General features: G+C 35.4%; 1 pseudogene; it reads right to left on the reverse strand.

Annotated features, from left to right (window-relative positions):
- Positions 1-184: 184 nt before the first annotated feature.
- Positions 185-23821, reverse strand: LOC114420612 (annotated as a pseudogene).

Genomic DNA, 23821 nt, shown 5'->3' on the forward strand with positions numbered 1-23821 from the left:
TTTTTCAAAATAAAACATCTATAAGACAAATATACAAGGAATATTATTTTTTATGGATAAGAATTAAAGACAAAAGATTTATAATACTCACACACTCTACTTAATCTATTAAATTAAACTTCTTAATATCATACAAGAAATATTAATATTCTCAAGAGAGCTTTGCATTATTGTAGTGTTCCCTTTACCTTGGTCAGTGGTCACTCTTTATTTTCTCGATCACCCAAAACTAATAGCAAGGTTTCAATATGTTCCCAATGTCAATCACAAATCGATATTTAACGTCAGCATTCAGGAGACGCTCCATTGCTATGTTCACATAATCCATAGGAATTACCTCAATTTGAGGTCTAACATTGTGTTCAGTGGCGAAATCAATAATTTCTTGTGTCTCTTGACTCCTCCAATGTAGCTAGCAGCTATAGTTTTTCTACCTGCCAATAATATGAAATACTCCTAAGTCCTAAGCTTTATAATTTGGTTTTAATCTTCAAAAAATGCAGCAGTGCGTTCTATACTAAAAAGTTCCTGCTTTTACTACAAAGAAAGTAGCATATGAAAATCATGGTGAAAAATCCACAAATGAATTTTCAAGATAAAATATCTCTTTCCTTGTCAGGGAATTGAGATAAAATAATGCGTGTGCTTGGTTGTTCTATCCATGTGAACTCTACCTTCAAGTGAGTGATAACTTGAACATAAATCAATGAAAATATTTTTGCATACATACCCATAATTAAAGACGGGAGTAGCAATTCCAAAGGCTTCTCAGGTGCCCCAACCATTACAAGTTTCCCATGAGACTTCAACAGATCAATCAAGGGCGTGAGAGGATGCATTGCTGAGATAGTATCAATTATACCGTCCAAGGTGCACACTGCAGCCTATATATATAGTTATCGAAGAACATTATAAGTTGTCCAATTATATTTGTTGTGTAGATGCATGTTCAGGATAAATTGTTTTAGGAAAATTATTTTTTTCAAAGATTTTGTTAATGCCAACCTTTAGGACTAATTTTAAGCAATTAAGAGTGGAAGAATTTTGAGTAAGAAAGTTTATGTATTATATTTTGTTTTCTAATAAAGGTTGGTGTTAAGAAAACCCTTTTAAAAAAAAATGTCTTAGAAAACTATTAAACAAAAGGTTTTAAATTGAGGTCACAATCACGATCATAGTTAAGGTTTTGTCACATTTCTTGATATTAAAAAAAATTATAGACAAATGCGGTCACAATTATGGTCTTGTTGAGGTCCCAGCCACTTGAAAAACTTAGATGTTGCAACTAAAATCATGGGGGTGGACCATTTTCAAAAACCAAGACGCCAAAGAAAAACAATTGTTAACAGTAATTAATAATAGGCCCTTGCATTTTTTCTTGGTCTCTACTGACCACAAAGGAATCAGCTCCAAGATGTTGTATGGCTTTTTTCTTCTTATTTGGAGAAGTACTGATGATGACACTGACCTTCAAATCAAGGGCTTTTGCAAACTTGACAGCTAGATGGCCTAATCCACCAAGGCCAACCACACCCAGATGCATGTTAGGTTTATCAAGCCCAAAATATCTCAAAGGACCATACACCGTGATGCCTGCACCAAGGAAAGGAGCAGCAACATCAAGAGGTAGGCCACTTAGAATGCTAACAACAAAGTGCTCATCTACAACCATGAAGTCAGAGAACCCCCCATACGTAATGGTGTCATCCACGTACTTGGCACCATATGCGAGAATCTTTTGTTGGCAATGATTCTCAACATTGTTGACACAGTTTTGGCACGACTTGCAAGACCTAACCTAATAGAGGTGCAATCAGCCCATCCTTTACATGGAATTGGAGGTCCTACAACAAGGTCCAAGACTAAGAGGATGAAGCAAGCATTGCAAGGCCTGATTCTAAAGATCAAAGAGAAAGAAGACCCATGCGAATTAAGGGTTGCATCTAATTGGGTCACTTTCCTACAAATTGATGAAGATGCTTTGAGACCAACTTGAAGAATCACTTTGTGAAGTCCAATTTACAAGACAATAAGCATCAATGGGCTGAGTTGATCAATTTTGACAGACTATTAATATTTGGTTGATTAGATAATAACTAAATCCAATTTTTGTCATTTTATTTGTAATTTTCGTACTATTTTTTTGGTTGAATTTTCTGGTGACTTTTCATTTTCCCTTAGCCTTAATGAATGCTTTCTAGAATGCTCCAGGTCATTTAGTGGCTAGGGGAATTTATTTTTATGTTTATTGTCATTTATTTTCATTTAGTGGCATGCAATTATCAATGCATTAGGTAAATGCATATTAGTGAGAATTTATTATATCATTTCAAGATTAGCCTATAAATAGGAAACTTTTGTACTCTCTAAAGACAAAATTTGAAGATTAATGAAATTTGAGAATTTCTCTATTGTGAGAGTTTTTCCTTTGTTCTTGGGTTAAAAACTTGATAGTGTTGGTCGTGGTTAGGATCAAGTTCCTTTTCTTTGTACTTGTTTTCAAGACGATCATAAGTTTTCTCTTATAATTTGGTATCTGAGCTTCGGTTCTTGAAATCAGGTGTTATCCATCATTTGTGTTTTCTTTCTTCTTGTGTGTTTCCTCTTTTGTTTGTTCTTTCTCTTTTGTTTGACTCTATATTATTGTTTCATCTTCCTTTGTTCTACTTCTTTGAGTGTATCTTTCTTTTTTGAATTCTATCTAATATCAATATCTTTTTGTCTTCTCTTTTTATATGTAGAAGCAAAGGCACTTTGTGACATCCTGGAAATTTCTACCCGGAATTTTTGTAAACGGTGTATTTTGAATGATTATATATATATATAAGTATTATTCAGTGTATATGCATATATGTTCTTGGTAGAAGTAGGAATAGTGGGGGCTAGATACGCGGGTTAGGCTAATTAAGGAAGAGAAATCCATAACTGGGAGGTTATAGGTTAATTCTTAATTAATTAGTCTAAAAATCATCGTTTTGCGTGTGACTTAAAATTTAACAAAACCAACCTCTGAACCACGCTTGGGGTTTCACTCTGAGCATTTTGATATATATATTGCTTACTTTCGAAAACTGGCCCCGACGGGCACAGAGAAATGCGAGGAACTGGAACCAGAGAAACGGCACGCAAACCGAGGAAGGATTTTAGTGTTTCAAAAGGGTCAGATTTTTCTCACTTTCTGTGGCTGTGTATGGGTCACATCAAAAGAGAAAGTGGGCCCTTTTTGCTCCACTCAAATGGAGACATGTGGCATAGTTTATAATAAAATAATAGAAAAGAGAAAAAGCCTTTCTTTTAAACTAAAAAGCTGTATTCTCTCTCCTCACTCAGCCCCAAAATTTTAGAAGCCTTTTCCTCTCTCTCTCACGTTGCCATTCTCTTCTTCTTCCTCCACCATTGAAGCTCCAACAAAGCTCCAACCTTTGGTCATCATTTCTGCTCCAAATCGTGAAAGGAAGGCATTTTCGGAGTCGTGAAGTGCATCTCTACGTGTGGGACCTCGAAATTTCAGGTTTGGGTAGACTTCTTTCTCATTTGATTTTCGTGGGTATTGGGTTTTGGGAGATATGATGGGTAGTTTTGCTAGGTTTCTGCTTCATGATAGTTATTTGTGAAGAAATTTGTTGAAAGCATGTTGAACTTGCCATGTTTGGATGAGTTAAGCTTACCCATTCAGTTTTAGGGTTTTTATGATGATGCTTGTGATGTTTATGTGTTGAAATTGCTTATGAAAAGCTGTTAGAGATGAAGGGTAGAGTTAACCTAGGGTTAGAAAGTGAGAATATGGTGTTATGAGTGGAAAAAGAGTGAGTTTTGAGAGTTGGAAGGCCAAATCTGGATTTAGTGGCATTTGGAGGTTAAAGTGAGTTAATCCTAGCTTGAAATGTCATTTAGGACTTATGAGAAAGTTTGGGCTGTGCTAGAGAGAAAAACAAATGACCAAAGTGAACAAAGAGCCATTTCTAGGGTAAAATTGGGTGTTGAGGAGTCAAATTTTGATTCGGTGGAATTTTAGGTGTAAATCCAGTTTGAGCAAGTTTAAATTGATGTTATAGACTTGTGTGAGGTGAGAGTTTGCTCCAAATTTACCTCATTCTCAATTTCACTTCTCAAACCTTGAAAATCCATTAAATTGAGGGGTTTTGGATACCTAGATTTTGAGTTGCTTTGGTCTGAAGCTTGTCCTTGGTTTAGACATGATTGGTACATGATTTGGGACTTGTAGGATTCAATTTGGGCAAAATTGGATGAGGGAAAGAGTGGTTTTCGAAATCTGCACTTTATGCAGAATTTTGCTGTTGAAATGTGCAGCAGAATTTTGCTTGAGTGCAGAAAAATGCTATGTATTTGCAGGTTGTGGAAAGAGTAGTACAGAATGAGTTCTGGATGTTTGCTAGTAGATCCCAACGGTCAAAATGTAGACTTATGTAATAGAGACTTCCAGTAAAATTTTCGAGTCGATCCAACGGTTAACGAATTGGAACAAAGGAAATGTTACTGGGGTCTTTAAGTGAGAAAAAGCTGTGATTTTGGTTTGAGTTTTGGGCAGAGTTTTCTGCCTTTGCCCTGTTTTGCTTGGTTTGTTAGTTTGTGATGATTTGGATGTTGAATTACCTGGATGTTGGGGAAGCTTGGGAGGATTGATGAGGACCCGGTGTTGGGAGAAACGAGGATATGGGCTACGTGGGAGTACGTGAGCTCAGTTGGAGGTGGGCAACAGGGGATGGTGGGTTTATACGTGATTTGTGGATGTGGAAAAACTTGTTTTGCACCATCGCCCGACCGCCACCTAGTACCACATGTGATGGATACCCCATAATCCTACAAGCTTGAAACGAGGAAGTGTAGAAGGGTGAAACTTCCTGCTTTTATTCGTTGACCACAGAGTGGTACCTGGAGATATGTCGCGGGGGTTAGGAGACCTTGGGGACGTCAGGTGGGGTGCTATTGCCCACAACCAAGCTTGATCAATCCCGACCCAACCCGAGCATAGTTAGTCAGTGAGAACCTGTGATGTACCTAAACAGGCGAGCTCCTAGCAGTCAACAGATAAAAGGAACAAAGACCACAAAACAAGGAGGCTTGTGTGGTGGCTGGCCAGCTGTGAATCTTGTGTGATATATGGGTTATGGCCTCTAGTAATCGATTACCAAGGGTGGGTAATCGATTACAAGGCTCAAAAGTGAAGGCAGGGAGCTAAGATGACCTCTGGTAATCGATTACCAAGGGGTGTAATCGATTACCAGGCTTGAAAACGAGGTCAGGAAGCTAGGAGAGCCTCTGGTAATCGATTACCAAGGGGTGTAATCGACTACCAGGCTTGAAAACGAGGTCAGGAAGCTAGGAGAGCTTTTGGTAATCGATTACCAAGGGATGTAATCGATTACCAGGCTTAAAGAGGGAACTGGAAGATTGTGGAGGCCTTTGGTAATCGATTACCAGTATGTGTAATCGATTACACAAAGGAATAGGTCACTGGTAATCGATTACCAAGTATGTGTAATCGATTACACAGTGCCTTTTTCAGGTTTTCATGTCCTGAAGCTGTGTGATTCGAGTGTGGCCTCTGGTAATCGATTACCAAGGCTGTGTAATCGATTACCAGAGATGAAAAGCCTAGAGATACCCTTTTTACTTGCATGTAGTGTTATGGGACGCATCGTGTTGCTACGTAGTTAGATATCACGTGAAAGAGTCTACCCCTTTCTTTTCTTTCTTGTAGATCGTGATGGTGGCGCAGCTAATCCATGATCGAGTGGAGATGGAGTGCCTAGAGGGAGCTTGGGAGACCCTCGAAGGCAACACGAGGTGCCGATTTCGGGGCACGATTCGATTTCCGGCTACTTCATTGGTGCATCCAGATGAACCCGCGCGCACGCTTCAGCGCACTGTGGAGTGGATACTATCCACGCCTACACCATATCGTCTAGTGAAGTCAGTCCAAGTGATCGAGGTAACGTCATCCGAGGAAGACCCTGAGGAGGATCTTGAGGAACTACCTCCTGAGCCTGCTGTGGATGCTCTTGACTTTCTAGAGGGTGATGAGGACCCACTTCCTGAGATGGATTCTCCCGAGGAAGTCATGTCGGCATCTCAGGCAGACTCTACGGAGGATAGTGGCCCGGGAGAGATGGCGATCAGTGGAGGCTCTTCATCATAGTAGACAGCTCTTCGGACTAGTTTTATATACTTTTTTAGGGTGGGTGTATCTAGGACTGACTGTTAGGTTTACTCTTTTGTTTTTGTATGGGTAGACTTATTGTATAGGAATTTGATGATTGTATACATGTGGCTGAAGCCACCACTGTGGACACCTTTGCTCTGGATGACACTATGTATTTTGTAAAACTCTCATATTTTGGACAACTATTAAATGATGAATGTACTTACGTTTAACCTTGTTATTTGAAAAGAAAGCATTAGCAAACTTTATTTACAAAAGAGTTTACCGACCGTATTTTATTTTATTATTTTCACGTGACGACCTAAAGTAATGGCTGGTATACTCTTCCTTTGAAACAACAAAATGGTTTAGAGATTATGAGTGGTAAGAAAGAAATGACTCCGAATAGAGTTGTGAACTGGCCATTCAGGACTCTATAGTGAGGATTTTCCTTCTGAACCTAATTATTGTGAAGAGAGAAAGAAATGAAAAAGAAAAAGAAGAAAAAAAAAAGAAGAAAAAAAAATTTACCATGGTTTTTGATATTTAAATTATTACTATTAAACCAGTCATTATTTTGGGGACGCCACACACTTTGATGTTTTGATGATGCCAAAGGATCATGCGCTTCTCAACTTCAATTCAAGACAAGAATCCAAGAAATTTAAGATATATGATCAAGATAATCTTTAGAGATTTAGGAAGGGAATTCCAAGTTGAAACAACAAGAGGTTTGGCCACTGAATTTAAGCTAAAATGATTTTACAAGAGATTTACTCTCTGGTAATCGATTACATCCTCTGGTAATCGATTACCAGTGGCCAAAACACTTCCTAAAATGCTTTTAAAATGATTTTGAATACTTTTGAAAGCATGTAATCGATTACATGAGCATTGTAATCGATTACCAACAGTTGAAAATATTTACAACAGTCATTAAAAATTTGAATTCAAATTTTACAATGTGTAATCGATTACACTTGGATGATAATCGATTACCAGCAGTTATTGAATATTTTAATTCAAATTTTAAAGCTTGTAATCGATTACACAAGTCTTGTAATCGATTACCAGAGGAGATTTTCAGAAAATAATTTCCAAGAGTCACATCTGTTCAAATGGTTTTTGAATGACCATCAAGGGTCTATTTATATGTGACTTGGAACACGAATTTGCTTAGAGTTTTTCAAAACAAAAAGGTCTTATCCTCTCAAAATAAAAATTGTTTTATCCTCTTAAAAAATTCCTTGGCCTATACACTTGCAATTCAATAAGGAATTATTTGAGTGCTCCATTGTTCAATCTATCTCTTTCAAGAGAGATTTCTTCTTCTCTTCATCTTATTTCTGAAAAGGGATTAAGAGACCGAGGGTCTCTTGTTGTAAAGCAATCTGAACACAAAGGAAGGGTTGTCCTTGTGTGGTTCAAAACTTGTAAAGGGTTTTTGCAAGTTAGTGAAACTCTCAAGCGGGTTGCTTAGGGACTGGACATAGGCACAAGGGTGTGACCGAACCAGTATAAAACTGAGTTTGCACTTTCTCTTCCCTTAAACTCTTTTATTTATTATTGCTTTTATTCAGTAAGTTTAATTTGAATAATTATTTAGGAATTCATTTTAAAAGGAATCTTGGGATTTGGGTTAAAATTAAATCAGAACTTTTAATTAGGGAATAGTTTGTGATATCTTAATTCAACCCCCCCTTCTTAAGATATCTAAGGCCACTTGTCTAACAAGTGGTATCAGAGCTTCATTCTTGTACAAAGTTTAGAAGCTTCAAGAATTAATGGCCCCATCAAACTACTTGTCCCCCGAAGGCAATTCAATTAATAGGCCTCCCATTTTTAATGGAGTGGGTTACCACTATTGGAAAACCCGCATACAAATCTTCATAGAGGCTATAGATTTAAACATTTGGGAAGCCATAGAAATAGGGCCTTATATTCCCACCATGGTTGCTGGAAATGCTACAATAGAAAAGCCTATGGAAGATTGGAGTGAGGAAGAAAGAAGACTAGTAAAATTAACTTAAAAGCCAAAAACATAATTACATCTACCCTTGGAATGGATGAATACTTTAGGGTATCAAACTGTAAAAGTGCAAAGGATATGTGGGATACCCTACAAGTAACACATGAAGGCACAACAGATGTTAAAAGATCTAGGATAAACACATTAACTCATGAATATGAACTATTTAGGATGAATGCAAATGAAAGTATACAAGGCATGCAAAAGAGGTTCACACACATAGTAAATCATCTTGCATCTTTAGGGAAAAATTTTCCAAATGAAGATCTCATAAATAAAGTATTGAGATGTTTAAGCAGAGAATGGCAACCTAAGGTAACAGCCATTACTGAATCACGAGATTTATCTAACATGTCTCTTGCTACACTATTTGGAAAGTTATAGGAACACGAAATGGAACTACTGAGATTAAATCAACACGAAGAAAATGATAAGAAAAAGAGGGAATTGCTCTTAAAGCTTCATCTTTATTCCATGAAGAAAGTGATAAGGAAGACTTAATTGATTTGAATGAAGATGATGATCTTAGCCTTTTTGTAAAAAGGTTCAACAAGTTCCTGAAAATCAGAGGAAATTAAAGGAGACCAAATTTTAAATCTAAAAGAAGGACAGAAGATTCATCCTCTACTCCAAAATTCTTTGAATGCAATCAACCTGGACATCTGAGGGTTGATTGCCCGATCTTCAAGAAAAGAATGGAGAAATCTGAAAAGAAAAATTTTAGTGAAAAGAAGATGAAGGCCTACATCACATGGGATGACAATGATATGGAATCACCCGAGGATTCAGAAAATGAAGAGATAAACCTGTGTCTAATGGCTAAAAGTTATGAAAGTGATGAAGAGGTAACATCTTCAAATAACAACTTATCCATTTCTTTTGATGAATTACAAGATGCATTTGCTGATTTGTGTAGAGAATCAATCAAACTTGCAAAATTAGTTTCATCTTCTAAGAAAACAATTTCAGATTTAGAAAAAGAAATTTCAAAACTAAATAAAGAATTAGATCATCTTAAAACTGAAGTTTCAATTTCTAAATCAAATGATAAAGTTTATGTTTCTACTATTCCTGATGAAAAAGTAATATCTAATTCATGTAACTGTTGTAGCAAGTATGAAAAAGAAATTAAAGATTTGAAAAACTCACTTGCTAAATTTTCCATTGGTAAAAATAACTTAGATGTCATATTAGGAAAACAAAGATATGTCTTTGGTAAGGCAGGAATAGGATATAAACCTGAAAAATAACAAAAATTTTACAAAAATTTCTTTGCTTCCACACAAAAATATAATTCTCCTTTCATCACTTGTTTTTACTGTGGAAGAAAAGGGCATGGCACATCTACATGTTATTTTAAGAAAAATTACAACAATATTAAAATGATATGGGTCCCAAAAGGATCTTCAGTTAACACTAACACACAAGGACCCAATAAAGTTTAGGTACCTAAGTCTCAAACTTGATCATGTAGGTATCTTTGAAGAAGAAATGGTACATAGATAGCGGATGTTCAAAACATATGACGGGATATGCATCAAAGTTCACACATATTTCTCCCAAGAAAAGAGGGCATGTAACTTATGGTGACAACAACAAAGGTAGAATTCTTGGAGTTGGAAAAATAGGTACTAATTCTTCAAACTCCATTCAGAATGTTCTACTTGTTGAAGGCCTAAAGCATAGTTTGCTTAGTGTTAGTCAATTATGTGATAAAGGCTATCTAGTATCATTTGATTCTCAAAAATGTCTCATTGAACATAAACATGATACTAATATAAAGCATATAGGGTATAGAGTCAACAATGTTTATATGATAGACTTAAGCCAAAAACTAGATAATAATCAATGTTTTCTTAGCAAAGATGATGATCCATGGCTATGGCATAAACGAATTGCTCACATAAACATGGAACACTTAAATAAATTAATTTCAAAAGATTTAGTTGTTGGTTTGCCTAAATTGAAATTTGAAAAAGATAGACTGTGTGATGCATGTCTAAAGGGAAAACAAACTAGAGTCTCATTCAAATCCAAAAACATTGTTTCAACTACTCAACCATTACAATTATTACATATGAATTTGTTTGGTCCTTCTAGAATTATGAGTTTTGGTGGAAGCTATTATGCACTTTTCATTGTTGATGATTACTCTAGATATACTTGGACACTATTTATCACTCATAAGAATGATACATTTCAAGCATTTAAGAAACTTGCAAAAGTTATTCAAAATAAGAAAAATCTCAAAATTATATCTATTAGAAGTGATCATGGGGGTGAGTTTGAAAATAAAGAATTTGATTTATTTTGTGATAAGCATGGCATTGAACATAACATTTTTGCACCTAAAACCCCTCAACAAAATGGAGTTGTTGAAAGGAAAAATAGGTCTTAGGAAGAAATTGCTAGAACCTTATTAAATGATACTCCTCTTCCAAAATATTTTTGGGCTGAAGCCGTCAATATTGCATGCTATATCATGAATAGCGCTTTAATAAGACCCTTTTTAAAGAAAACTCCATATGAACTGTTCAATGGTAGGAAACCAAACATCTTACACCTTCATGTTTTTGGTTGCAAATGTTTTGTATTAAACAATGGAAAAGAAAACTTAGGAAAGTTTGATGCTAAGTCAAATGAAGGAATTTTCCTTGGATATTCTTTGCATAGTAAAGCTTATATAATTTATAATAAGAGAACAATGACAATTGAAGAATCAATTCATGTTTCCTTTGATGAGTCTAATGTTATTTCTCCAAGAAAGGATATTTTAGATGATATTGCAGAATATTTAGAATAAATGCACATTCATGGACAAGATTCTAAAGGAAAAGGAGAAGGAAGCAATGAAGATCCTCCAGTAGAAGTCAAAGCAAATAATGATCTTCCAAGAGAGTGGAAAGCTTTAAGAGATCATCCCATTGACAACATTATTGGTGATATCTCAAAAGGGGTAACAACTAGACACTCTCTCAAAGATTTATGCAATAACATGGCTTTTGTATCTATGATTGAACCTAAAAATTTAAATGAAGCCATAATAGATGAAAATTGGATAATAGCTATACAAGAAGAACTAAACCAATTTGAAAGAAATAATGTTTGGGAGTTAGTTGAGAAACCTGAAAACTACCCAATCATTGGAACAAAATGGGTGTTTAGAAATAAATTAGATGAAAATGGCATAGTTATTAGAAATAAGGCTAGGTTAGTCGCCAAAGGATATAATCAAGAAGAGGGGATAGATTATGAGGAAACATATGCTCCAGTTGCTAGATTAGAAGCCATCAGAATGTTATTAGCCTATGCATCCATAATGAACTTTAAGCTTCTTCAAATGGATGTAAAAAGTGCATTCTTAAATGGCTTTATTCAAGAGGAAGTATATGTAGATCAACCCCCTGGATTTGAAAACTTAGACAAGCCCAATCATGTTTTTAGATTAAAAAAGGCGCTATATGGCTTAAAGCAAGCCCCTAGGGCTTGGTATGATCGTCTGAGTAAGTTTCTTTTAGAAAAGGATTTCTCTAGAGGCAAAGTAGATACTACTCTTTTCATAAAGAGAAAATTACATGATATTTTATTGGTTCAAATTTATGTTGATGATATTATTTTTGGATCTACTAATGAATTATTGTGCAAGGAATTCTCTCATGACATGCAAAATGAGTTTGAAATGTCAATGATGGGAGAACTCAATTTCTTTCTTGGATTACAAATTAAACAAACCAAGACTTGAATATTTGTCAATCAATCCAAGTATTGCAAAGAGTTAATTCACAGATTCGGGATGAAAAATGCTAAGCACATGGCTACACCAATGAGCACTTCTTGCTATTTAGATAAAGATGAAACCGGTCAGTCAATAGATGTTAAGCAATATCGAGGTATGATCGGATCCCTTCTTTATTTATCCACTAGCAGACCTGATATTATGTTTAGTGTGTGTATGTGTGCTAGATTTCAATCAAACCCTAAAAAGTCACATCTTAGTGTCGTTAAAAGAATCATAAGATATTTGTTAGGCACTATGAATATAGGTTTATGGTATCCTAGGAATTCCACATGTACCTTAATAGGATACTCTGATTTAGACTTTGCCGGTTCTAAAACAGATAGAAAGAGTACAAGTGGAACTTGTCAATTCATTGGATTTGCTCTAGTCTATTGGCATAGTAAGAAACAAAATAGTGTTGTTTTATCCACTGCAAAAGTAGAATATATTTCTACCGGCAATTGTTGTGCACAGATTCTATGGATGAAGCAACAACTCTCTAACTATGGAATCCTTCTTGATCATATACCTATTAGGTGTTATAATACAAGTGCAATTAATCTTTCCAAAAATCCAGTTCAACATTCTAGAACCAAGCATATATAAATTAGGCACCATTTATAAGAGATCATGTTCTAAAGGGAGATTGTATGCTAGAATTTGTTGATACAAAGAATCAGCTTGTTGATATCTTCATAAAACCTCTCCCCAAAGAAACATTATTTTCCATTAGAAGAGAATTAGGCCTCTTAGATATTAGTGATTTGGATAGATAAGGATTGATTGGTTGATTGAAATATTTATGGTTAATGATTGATTGATTGTATTTGATTATAAGATTTTGATTGTGTTTGATTGGTGTATTATTATGTGATTAATGCTTGTTTGATTGAATTAAATGAGTATCAGTATTAATGATTGGTATAGTTAGATGTTTTTAGCATAGACATAGATAATTTTTAGAGGAAAAAGCCTAGTTCATGTTCTGGTAATCGATTACCATTACGTGTAATCAATTACACAAGAACAAATAGCCTGTAATCGATTACCGCATCCTGTAATCGATTACCAGAAGGCTAAGTACTCCTGTAATCGATTACCAAACCTTGTAATCCATTACATAATGTCATCTTCTACAAATAGCCACGTTTCAGAAGTTGCAGTGATGAAAATCACGAGTTGCGGCGCCCCCTTTCTCCCAAAACTTCCAAACATCATATCCCACTCGTTTCTCAACCAAATCACTTCCCACAAAGCCCATTTTTCATCATTTTTTTATTCTCTTTCATTTGAACCGATCGAAATCTTCAATAACTTCACCAAATGGCCGAATCATCCAAGAAGCGCAAGGGTTCATCCACCTCCGCTGCGACAACTAGAACACCACGTCCCGGAGCCACCGGAGCATCCCCGGCACCAATTCCACCATCCTTGTCATCCTCTACACTATTTTCATCTGATGAACAACCTATCCGGTATTCCTCTCTCTTTCAATCTCGTCAAATTCTTGATCCCAAATATCTTGACCTTGAATTTTTTGATGGGGAAAAATTTGATTGCTATCAAGTGTTTCAAAACACTGGTCTGGTTCCTTTTATGTCATTAAAATTACCATATTATCATGAGTTAGTACGAGTCTTTTACTCAAACTTCAAAATTTAGGATGAAACTTTAATTTTTGTGGTGCATGGTATCCCTATGATTATTGATGAGTCTCTTTTCTTTTCTCTGACATAACTACCTAGTCAGGGTGCACCTTTTGAGGGTACTCTTGTTGACGACTGGAAGTTTGATTACTCTAGTCTTGATGTCTGCCGCATGGTCTGCATTGACCAGGCGGTATGACCGACAGACTGCTTGCCTGGTCATTGACATTTGATTGTTGCATTATGCATTATAATATTGTTAGAATTCTGATGCCTCGTTCTTCTAATCTCGCTCAAGCCTCTGAGGAGGACTTGATTCTGATGTGGGCTTTCTTGACCGGTCGTCCAATCGACTGGGCCCATTTGATTTGTTACTGCATGCATAAGGCATTGTGGTCTGGTGCACCTCTCCCTTACCCTCAGCTTGTGACTTTATTTCTTCGACATTTTGAAATTCCTTTGGATTTGGAGCCTTTTCTGCTAGTTAAACGCTCCTTTGCTATTGGTGCCGGTGCAGTAACCTCCTTTGGCTACCGTAAGGACATGGATGGGCAATGGTTGAAGAAGGACGCGCAACCTCCGCAAGACGAATGTACTCCCTCTCCTCCGCCTCAACGAGATGATTCCTCAGCCCTCATGAATGAAGTTCTTTCGGAATTACGAGGCCTTCACACCTATGTTGGTGAACGTTTTGATTCCTTGGATGGTCGAATAGATCTATTAATGCTCGCTTTGAAGGAATGGATACCTGCATCACTCAGCTTGAAGAGGATGTGAGTTATCTTCGTCGGTGCTTCGACCTTCCACCACCTTCCTAGATTTAGATTATTATTATCTTTTATTTTAAGCTGTGTATTTGGCTACGTTTTAAGTCATTATTCTCTAAACTTTAGTTATATTTCAGTATTTGGCACTTAGTATTTTATGACTGAATTATATTTGATTTTGACTTGTGAATGGCTATGTGAACTTTAGTTATATTTGATTCTTCTTTTCTGCCTTATGTTGATTACCACGTACTTTGGCTTTTTGATGTTGTCAAAGGGGGAGAGAAACAGGGCTTAGAAGCTTAGAAATTAGAAGCTTAGAAATCAAGAGATCATAAATTCCAAAACATAGGGGGAGTATGGAATGAGTGAACGATCTATCTTGTATATATTCTATCTTGTATCTTGATTTCAGGAATTAAATTGTCATCATAAAAAAGGGGGAGATTGTAGAAGCAAAGGCATTTTGATGTTTTGATGATGCCAAAGGATCATGCGCTTCACAAGTTTAATTCAAGACAAGAGTCCAAGAAATTCAAGATATATGATCAAGATAATCTTTAGAGATTTAGGAAGGGAATTCCAAGTTGAAACAATAAGAGGTTTGGCCAATGAATTTAAGCTAAAATGATTTTACAAGAGATTTACTCTCTGGTAATCGATTACCAGACGATGTAATCGATTACCAGTGGCCAAAACACTTCCTGCAATGCTTTTAAAATGATTTTGAATACTTTTGAAAGCATGTAATATATTACATGAGCATTGTAATCGATTACCAGTAGCTGAAAATATTTACAACAGCCATTAGAAATTTGAATTCAAATTTTACAATGTGTAATCGATTACACTTGGATGGTAATCGATTACCAGTAGTTATTGAACGTTTTAATTCAAATTTTAAAGCCTGTAATTGATTACACAAGTCTTGTAATCGATTACCAGAGGAGATTTTCAGAAAATAATTTTCAAGAGTCACATATGTTCAAATGGTTTTTGAATGACCATCAAGGGTCTATTTATATGTGACTTGGAACACGAATTTGCTTAGAATTTTTCAGAACAAAAAGGTCTTATCCTCTCAAAAGAAAAATTGTCTTATCCTCTTAAAAAATTCCTTGGCCTATACACTTGCAATTCAATAAGGAATTATTTGAGTGCTCCATTGTTCAATCTATCTCTTTCAAGAGAGATTTCTTCTTCTCTTCATCTTATTTCTAAAAAGGGATTAAGAGACCGAGGGTCTCTTGTTGTAAAGCAATCTGAACACAAAGGAAGTGTTGTCCTTGTGTGGTTTAGAACTTGTAAAGGGTTTTTGCAAGTTAGTGGAACTCTCAAGCGGGTTGCTTGGGGACTGGACGTAGGCACAAGGGTGTGGCCGAACTAGTATAAAACTGAGTTTTCACTTTCTCTTCCCTTAAACTCTTTTATTTATTATTGCTTATTGCTTCTATTCAGTAAGTTTAATTTGAATAATTATTTAGGAATTCATTTTAAAAGGAATCTTGGGATTTGGGTTAAAATTAAATTAGAATTTTTAATTAGGGAATAGTTTGTGATATCTTAATTCAACCCCCCCTTCTTAAGATATCTGAGGCCACTTGTCTAACATTATATATATTATAACAAAAATTCATGCATACAGAAAAAAAAAGTGAAAAAAACATGAGAAAAATGAAAACGAAATCCAAAAAAAAGTGTGACTATTGTTCTTATTTTCTTCTTATTCTATCAATCTTCCTTTGGTTTTATTCTCCTTAGAAAAACACTTTTCGTAAATTCCTTGTGCTTTGTTTGTTCTTATTCACTAAAGTTCTCATTGATAATTTTTTGTGTATTGTCGTGCATAATCAACCCCAAAGGGTTCTTACGTAAGAGTTCATAAGGAGGAGTTGAGTGGTAAAAGGCAAGAGTGGTGAGATTATTTGAGGGAAAGAGCCAAAAGGAGTGAAACACAAGTGAAAAAAAATTATTGAGTGTAAACATGTGAGAGAGTGTTTGTGTGAGGATGTTTATTTGTCCATTTATGATCATTTCTTACACAATTCTTGCAACAATTTTAATCATGAGTGGAGACGAAGGAGTGGATCTCAAGTTGTTTGTTAAAGTTATTAATGAATAATTTCAAGCTTTAAACTTGAGATTGGATAGTTTACAATCTCCATTCAGATCTAAAAGTCGTAGACAGTCAACTTCTAAAGAAGAAGAGGAGGAGAAGGAGTATTCAGATGCAAGAAGTCATGGAAGAAGGTGAAGAGGTGAACCAAGAAGAGATAATCATTTGGGGAGCATTAAGATGACAATCCCTACGTTTCAAGGTAACAACGATCTTGAGTTGTATTTGGAGTGGGAGATAAAGGTTGAACATGTGTTTGATTGCCATAATTATTCTGAGGAAAAGTGTTAAGGACTACTACAAGGAGATGGAAATAGCCATGATTAGAGCCAATGTTGAAGAAGACCGTGGGGAAACTATGCCCAAATTCATTGGAGGTCTAAAGAAGGAGATAACCGATGTGGTAGAATTGCATCATTATATGGAGATGGAGGACTTGTTGCACAAATCTATTCAAGTGGTGAGACATTTTCAACTAAGAGTACTTCTAAATTTTCTTTCACTTCTTCATGGAAGTCAAACTGGCAAAACAACAAATCTGTGACAAAGTTAAAAGATGAAGCTAAGTCCAAAAATTCATTTGTTGCACCTAAAGGTAAAATGGAAATGAATTAATCTTCTAGATCTTGTGATATCAAATGTTTCAGGTGTCAAGGAGTTGGACATATTGCTTCTCAATGTCCAAATAAAAGAGTCATGATACTTTTGGGCAATGGAGACACAGAGACTGAGAGCTCAAGTGATGATGAAATGCCACCATTGAAGGATTGCAGTGATGTTGATGTTGTTGAACATGTAAATGGAGATATGCTTGTTACTAGGCATGCAACGGTGATTCGGAGCAACATGAGCTTATTTTTCATATAAGATGCCACACAAAAGACAAGGTATGCAATTTGATCGTTGATAGTGAAAGTTGTATTAATGTTGTTAGCCCTTGTTGGTTGAGAAATTGGGTTTGCCCACATTAAAGCACCCTATCCATATAGACTTATGGAGACATAAGGGTGACTAAGCAAGTGTTGGTTTCTTTTTCCATTGGTAATTACAAGGATGAAGTTCTTTGCAACGTGGTACCTATGCACGCTGGGCATATATACTTCTAGGGCTGGCAATTTGATAGAAAGGTAACCCATGATGGTTACAAAAATATATATGCTCTTGTTTTGAACAATGGTATCATTGTGTTAACACCTCTCCGCCCTACTAAGGCCTATGCCGATCAAATTAGAATTATAAGAGAGTGTAACTTGATAGAAGAACAATTAAGCATTCAAGAAAAAAAGAGAAAAGAAAAGAAAAATGAGAGTGAGAAAAAGAAAGAAAAGAATAAAAAAAAAGACAAAGAAGACAAAAACAAGAAAGTGAGTGTATTTGCAAAGAAAAGAGAGGTTGAGAGTGCTCTGATGGCTAGAGAGCAACTACTTGTACTCATGTACAAGGATGTTTATTTTACTAACGATCTTAACTCTTCTTTGCCTTGTGAGATTGTTTCCTTGTTACAGGAATTTGTTGATGTTTTTCTAGAAGAAATTCCATATGGATTTCCTCCTTTAAGAGGTATTGAGCATCGAATTGACTTCATTCTTAGTGCTTCACTTCCAAACTGACCAGTCTATATAGGTCAAGTCCAAAAGAAGCAAAGGAGATTCAAATTCAAGTTGATAAGTTGTTGCAAAAGGGATTTATAAGGGAAAGTCTTAACCCTTCTTCTGTTCCTATGATCTTGGTTCCAAAGAAAGATAGGACATGGCGAATGTGTACAGATTGCCGAGTCATAGATAAAATCACTATAAAGTATAGATACCATATCCCTAGATTGGATGATATGCTCGATGAATTGTATGGTTCGCCTGTGTTTTCTAAAATGGATTTGAAGAGTGAATACTATCAAATCTGCATGAAAGAAGGTGATGAATGGAAAAAAAATTTAAAACAAAATATGGTTTATATGAGTGGTTGGTGATACTATTTGGTTTAATTAAGTACCTTCATGAGATTAATGAACCATGTTTTGCATGTTTTCATTGGAAAATTTGTTGTGGTGTATTTTGATGATATTTTGATCTATAGCAAAACATTAGAGGAACATTTTGATCATTTACATGTTGTTTTTAATGTTTTGAGAGAAAATAAATTGCATGCCAATCTTAAAAAGTGTTCTTTTTGCCTTGAATTTGTTGTGTTCTTGGGTTTAGTCATTAGCTCAAAAGGAATAAGAGTGGATGAAGAAAAGGTAAAGGCAATTAGGGAATGGCCTATACCTGAGAATGCTAATAAGGTAAGAAGTTTTCATAGTTTAACAAGTTTTTATAGAAGATTTCTGAAGAACTTTAGTTCACTAGTTGCACCTTTAAATGAACTTGTAAAAAAGAATGTGGTGTTCAAGTGAATCGATGCACATGAGAAAGCTTTTAATTTATTGAAAGATAAGTTGACCAATGCACCTTTGCTTTGTTTACCTAATTTTGATAAAGCGTTTGAAATTGAACGTGATGCTTTTGGTGTTGGAATAAAGGTTGTAATGATGCAGGACTCTAAACCAGTTGCATACTTTAGTGAAAAGCTTCATGGGGCAGCATTGAATTATTCCATGTATGACAAAGAGTTGTATGCTTTGGTAAGAGCTTTGTAGACATGATAGCACTATTTGTGGCCAAGGGAATTCATAATTCATTCTAACCATCAAAGTTTGAAGTTTCTAAAATACCAAGGTAAGCTTCAAAAGAGACATGCCAAGTGGTTGGAATTCATTGAGATGTTTCCTTATGTGATCAAGTACAAGAATGGTAAGGAAAACATAGTGGTTGTTGCATTGTCTAGAAAGTATGCTTTGCTTACTTTTTTGCAAATTGAATTGTTTGGTTTTGAGTTTATGAAGGAATTGTATACTAATGATTCTGACTTTGGCAAAGTATGGGATTCTTATTCTAAACATGTTTTTGGGAACTATTATAGACATAATGGTTTCTTGTTTCAGAAAAATAAATTGTGTGTGCATGTGTGCTCCTTGCATGAAATGTTAGTTAGAGAAAGTCATGGTGGTAAAATGATGGAACATTTTGGTGTGAAAAAGACTTTAGAAATTATGCATGAGCAATTTTATTTCCCTAGCATGAAGCATGATGTGCAATTTGTTTATGACAAGTGCATATCATGTAAACAAGCAAAATCTAAAGTCATGACCCATGGCTTCTATACACCTTTTCCTGTGCCTAATCACCCATGGACTGATGTTTCAATAGATTTTGTGTTAGGACTACCTTGGTCTCAAGGTGATAAAGACAATATATTTTTTGTTGTTGATAGGTTTAGTAAAATGATGAGAATCCTAAAACTGCCCAAATACAGGGACCTATGACCAGGAGTAGGACCAAACAGCCAATGGGTATCGTCCAACAAATGGTAGCAGACATACTTAACAAGGCCCAATTGGCTAAGGATATTAATTCTTGCTGAAGGCCCAGACTAATTTGAAAGCCCAGAGGCAGAGGCACTACTAAGAATATTAATTGTTGCTGAAGGCCCAAACTAATTTGAAGGCCCATACCAAATATGTTTTTTTTTTATATTTCTATTTTTTCTTTGTCATTTTGGCCCAAACTGATTTGAAGGCCCATGCCTATTTCTATTTTTTGTTCAGATACACTATATGTATTGATTTCGTTTTCAATAGATGAACTTTTGGCATTTTGCGAATATTTTGTGAGAGCTTCTCTCTGTGTTCCTTGTTGAACTAATCTCAGACTTATCAAGGTAATCCTTGTGGTGTCTACCCTGACTTATCTTCCCTCTCTGGAAGTGGCATCATCCAAACTCTATGACTGGCATCAAGCGATCCACTCCTAGTAAGGATTGTAGAAGCAAGCTTCATGATGATGAATCAAGTTGATTCAAGAAGTTTTGATAATGACAAAGATGTTGACAAAGAGCCCAAAGAATGATTTCAAGATTAAATCAGGAACAAATTCAAGAATCAAGAGAAGTTTGATGTCAAGATTCAAGAAAAGATGAATTCAAGTTCCAAGAGAAGAAATCAAGAAGACTTCACAAGGGAAGTATTGAAAAGATTTTTCAAAAAACAAACATAGCACAGTTTTTTTTTTCAAAAGAGTTTTCACAAAATTTTCTAAGTTACCCGAGTTTTTACTCTCTAGTAATCGATTACCAGTTTCCTGTAATCGATTACCAGTGGCAAAGTTTTGATTTCAAAAGCTTTTAACTGAATTTACAATGTTCCAATTGATTTCAAAATGGTGTAATCGATTACAAGATATTGGTAATCGATTACCAGTGCATCTGAACGTCGGAATTTAAATTCAATTGTGAAGAGTCACATCCTTTCATAAAAATCTTTGTGTAATCGATTACAAGGATTTGGTAATCGATTACCAGTGACAAGTTTTGAAGAAAAATCAAAAGATGTAACTCTTCCAATGGTTTTCAGTTTTTTTTAAAGGTTATAACTCTTCTAATGGTTTTCTTGACCAGACTTGAAGAGTCTATAAAAGCAAGACCTTGACTTGCATTTTAAAAATATTCATTACAATCTTTGACAACCTTTACAAACAACTTTTCCACATATTCTTTGAATCTCTTTAAACATCTTCTTGAACTTCTTCTTCTTCTTTCTTCTTCCTTTACCAAAAGCTTTCAAAAGTTTTTTGGTTTTCCAAACCTTGAAAACAAAAGTGTGTTATTCATCTTTTTCATTCTCTTCTCCCTTTGCCAAAAAGAATTCTCCAAGGACTAACTGCCTGAATTCTTTTTGTGTCTCTCTTCTCCCTTTTCCAAAAGAACGAAGGACTAACCGCCTGAATTCTTTTGTGTCTCCCTTCTCCCTTGTCAAAGAATTCAAAATGACACAGTCTGAGAATTCTTTTGATTCTTCCCTTTCCCTAAAACAAAAGATTTCAAAGGACTAACTGCTTGAGAATTCTTTTGTTTTCCCTTTACAAAGTTTCGAAGGATTAAGCGCTTGAGAACTTTGTCTTAACACATTGGAGGGTACATCCTTTGTGGTACAAGTAGAGGGTACATCTACTTGGGTTGTTGTGACTGAGAACAAGAGAGGGTACATCTCCTGTGGATCAGTTCTAGTGGAGGGTACATCCACTAGGTTGTCCAAAGAGAACAAGGGAGGGTACATCCCTTGTGGATCTTTGCTTGTAAAGGCTTTTTTACAAGGTTGAAAAGAAATCTTAAGGACCTCAGGTCGCTTGGGGACTAGATGTAGGCACGGGTTGTTGCCGAACCAGTATAAAACTCTTGTGTTTGTCTTCTTCTTCCCTACACTCTTTATTTTCCGCTGTGCACTTTAATTATCGCTTTTACTTTTGGTTAAGTTTTTATTTCTATTCTTTACTATCTTAACAACATAGTAAAAGCCTAAGAAGGATAGATTTTTAATTAGTAAAGGTTCAGTAATAATTAATTCAACCCCCCCTTCTTAATTATTCCGAGGCCACTTGATCCAAAAAGGATCACATTATAAAATGACGCATTTCATTGCATGTTCCAAAACCAATGATGCAACACATATTGCTTATCTTTTCTTTAAAGAAGTAATGTGTTTGCATGGACTACCAAAAACAATAGTAAGTGATAGAGATGTGAAGTTCCTAACTCATTTTTGGAGAACTTTGTGGAATAAGCTGGGAACAAAACTCTTGTTTTCCATTGTTACACATCCTTAAACAGATGGACAAACTGAAGTGGTAAATAGGACACTTACCACCTTGTTGTGTGCTATCATTCAAAATAATTTCAAAAACTGGGAGAAATGCTTGCCATATGTTGAGTTTGCTTATAATAGGTCTTGTTTATTCTACTACTTCATATTCTCCATTTGAAGTTGTGTATGGCTTTAATCCTTTGAATCCTTTGGATATCTTACCTTTGCCTTCTAATAAGTATGCTAATTTTGATGGTAAGAAAAAAAAAGATTATATCAAGGAGTTGTATGCAAAAGTTCGAGCCAACATTGAGAAGAAGAATGAACAATATGCAAAGAAAGCAATAAGGGTCACGTTAGAGTTATTTTGGAACTAGGAGATTGGGTTTGGGTTCATATGAGGAAGGAAAGGTTTCCTGTTCAAAGAAAATCCAAGTTGCAACCAAGAGGAGATGGGCCTTTTCAAGTTCTGGAAAAGATAAATGACTATGCTTACAAGCTGGACTTGCCAAGAGAATATGGTAACATAAGTGCTACATCTAATGTGGCCGGTCTATCTTTATATGATGTAGGTAACATATCAGATTCGAGGATAAATCCTATTGAAGAGGGAGGGAATGATAGAGGTGCAACCATCTAATGATCCTTTACAAGGGATTGGAGGTTCTATGACAAGGTTCAAGACTAAGAGGATGAAGCAAGCATTGCAAGGCCTAATTCTAAAGATCAAAGAGAAAGAAAACCAATTTGAATTAAGGGTTGCACATAATTGGATCACTTTCCTACAAAATGATGAAGATGCTTTAAGGCCAACTTGAAGAATCACTTTGGGAAGCCCAATTTACAAAACAAGTAGCATCCATGGGCCAAGTTGATCAATTTTGGTGGACTATTAATATTGGGTTGATTAGATAATAACTAAGTCCAATTTTTGTCATTTTATTTGTAGTTTTCATACTATTTTTTGGTTGAATTTTCTGGTGACTTTTCATTTTCTCTTAGCCTTAATAAATATTTTCTAGAATGTTCTAGGTCATTTAGTGGCTAGTGGAAATTTATTTTCATTTAGTGACATGCAATTATCAATGCATTTGGTAAATGCATATTAGTGGGAATTTATTATAGCATGCAACTATCAATGCATTTGAAGATTAATGAAATTTGAGAGTTTCTCTATTGTGAGAGTTTTTCCTTTGTTCTTGGGTTAAGAACTTCATAGTGTTGGTTCTATCGGAAAGCCGTGGTTAGGGTCAATTTCCTTTTCTTTATACTTTCTTTCAAGACAATCCTAAGTGTTCTCTTATCACAACCAAGCATCCCACAACCATCTTGTCTCCAGCCTTGAACTTTTCTACTTTGCTTCCTACCTATATTGCATCTCCAACAATCCCACAATTGTAATTTGTTCATCCAATATCATGAACTCAATTAGGCACTTCAAGCTTCTTACACTGGATTAATAAAAAAACATTATTGTAACAAACACAAATATTGTCAAAAAGTAGAAATCATACCAAGTGACAAGTGGATAGATGGAATCACTCTGATCATTCTTCAATTTGTGAAAATCTGAGTGGCATATTCCACAGTACAACACTTTGAATGTCACATGTTTCTCTCCTGTTTGTCTGCGGTTTGAAAATACCAT

The sequence above is a fragment of the Glycine soja genome, chromosome 7, assembly GCF_004193775.1.
Source record: "Glycine soja cultivar W05 chromosome 7, ASM419377v2, whole genome shotgun sequence".
In the NCBI taxonomy this organism is placed as follows: Eukaryota; Viridiplantae; Streptophyta; class Magnoliopsida; order Fabales; family Fabaceae; genus Glycine; species Glycine soja.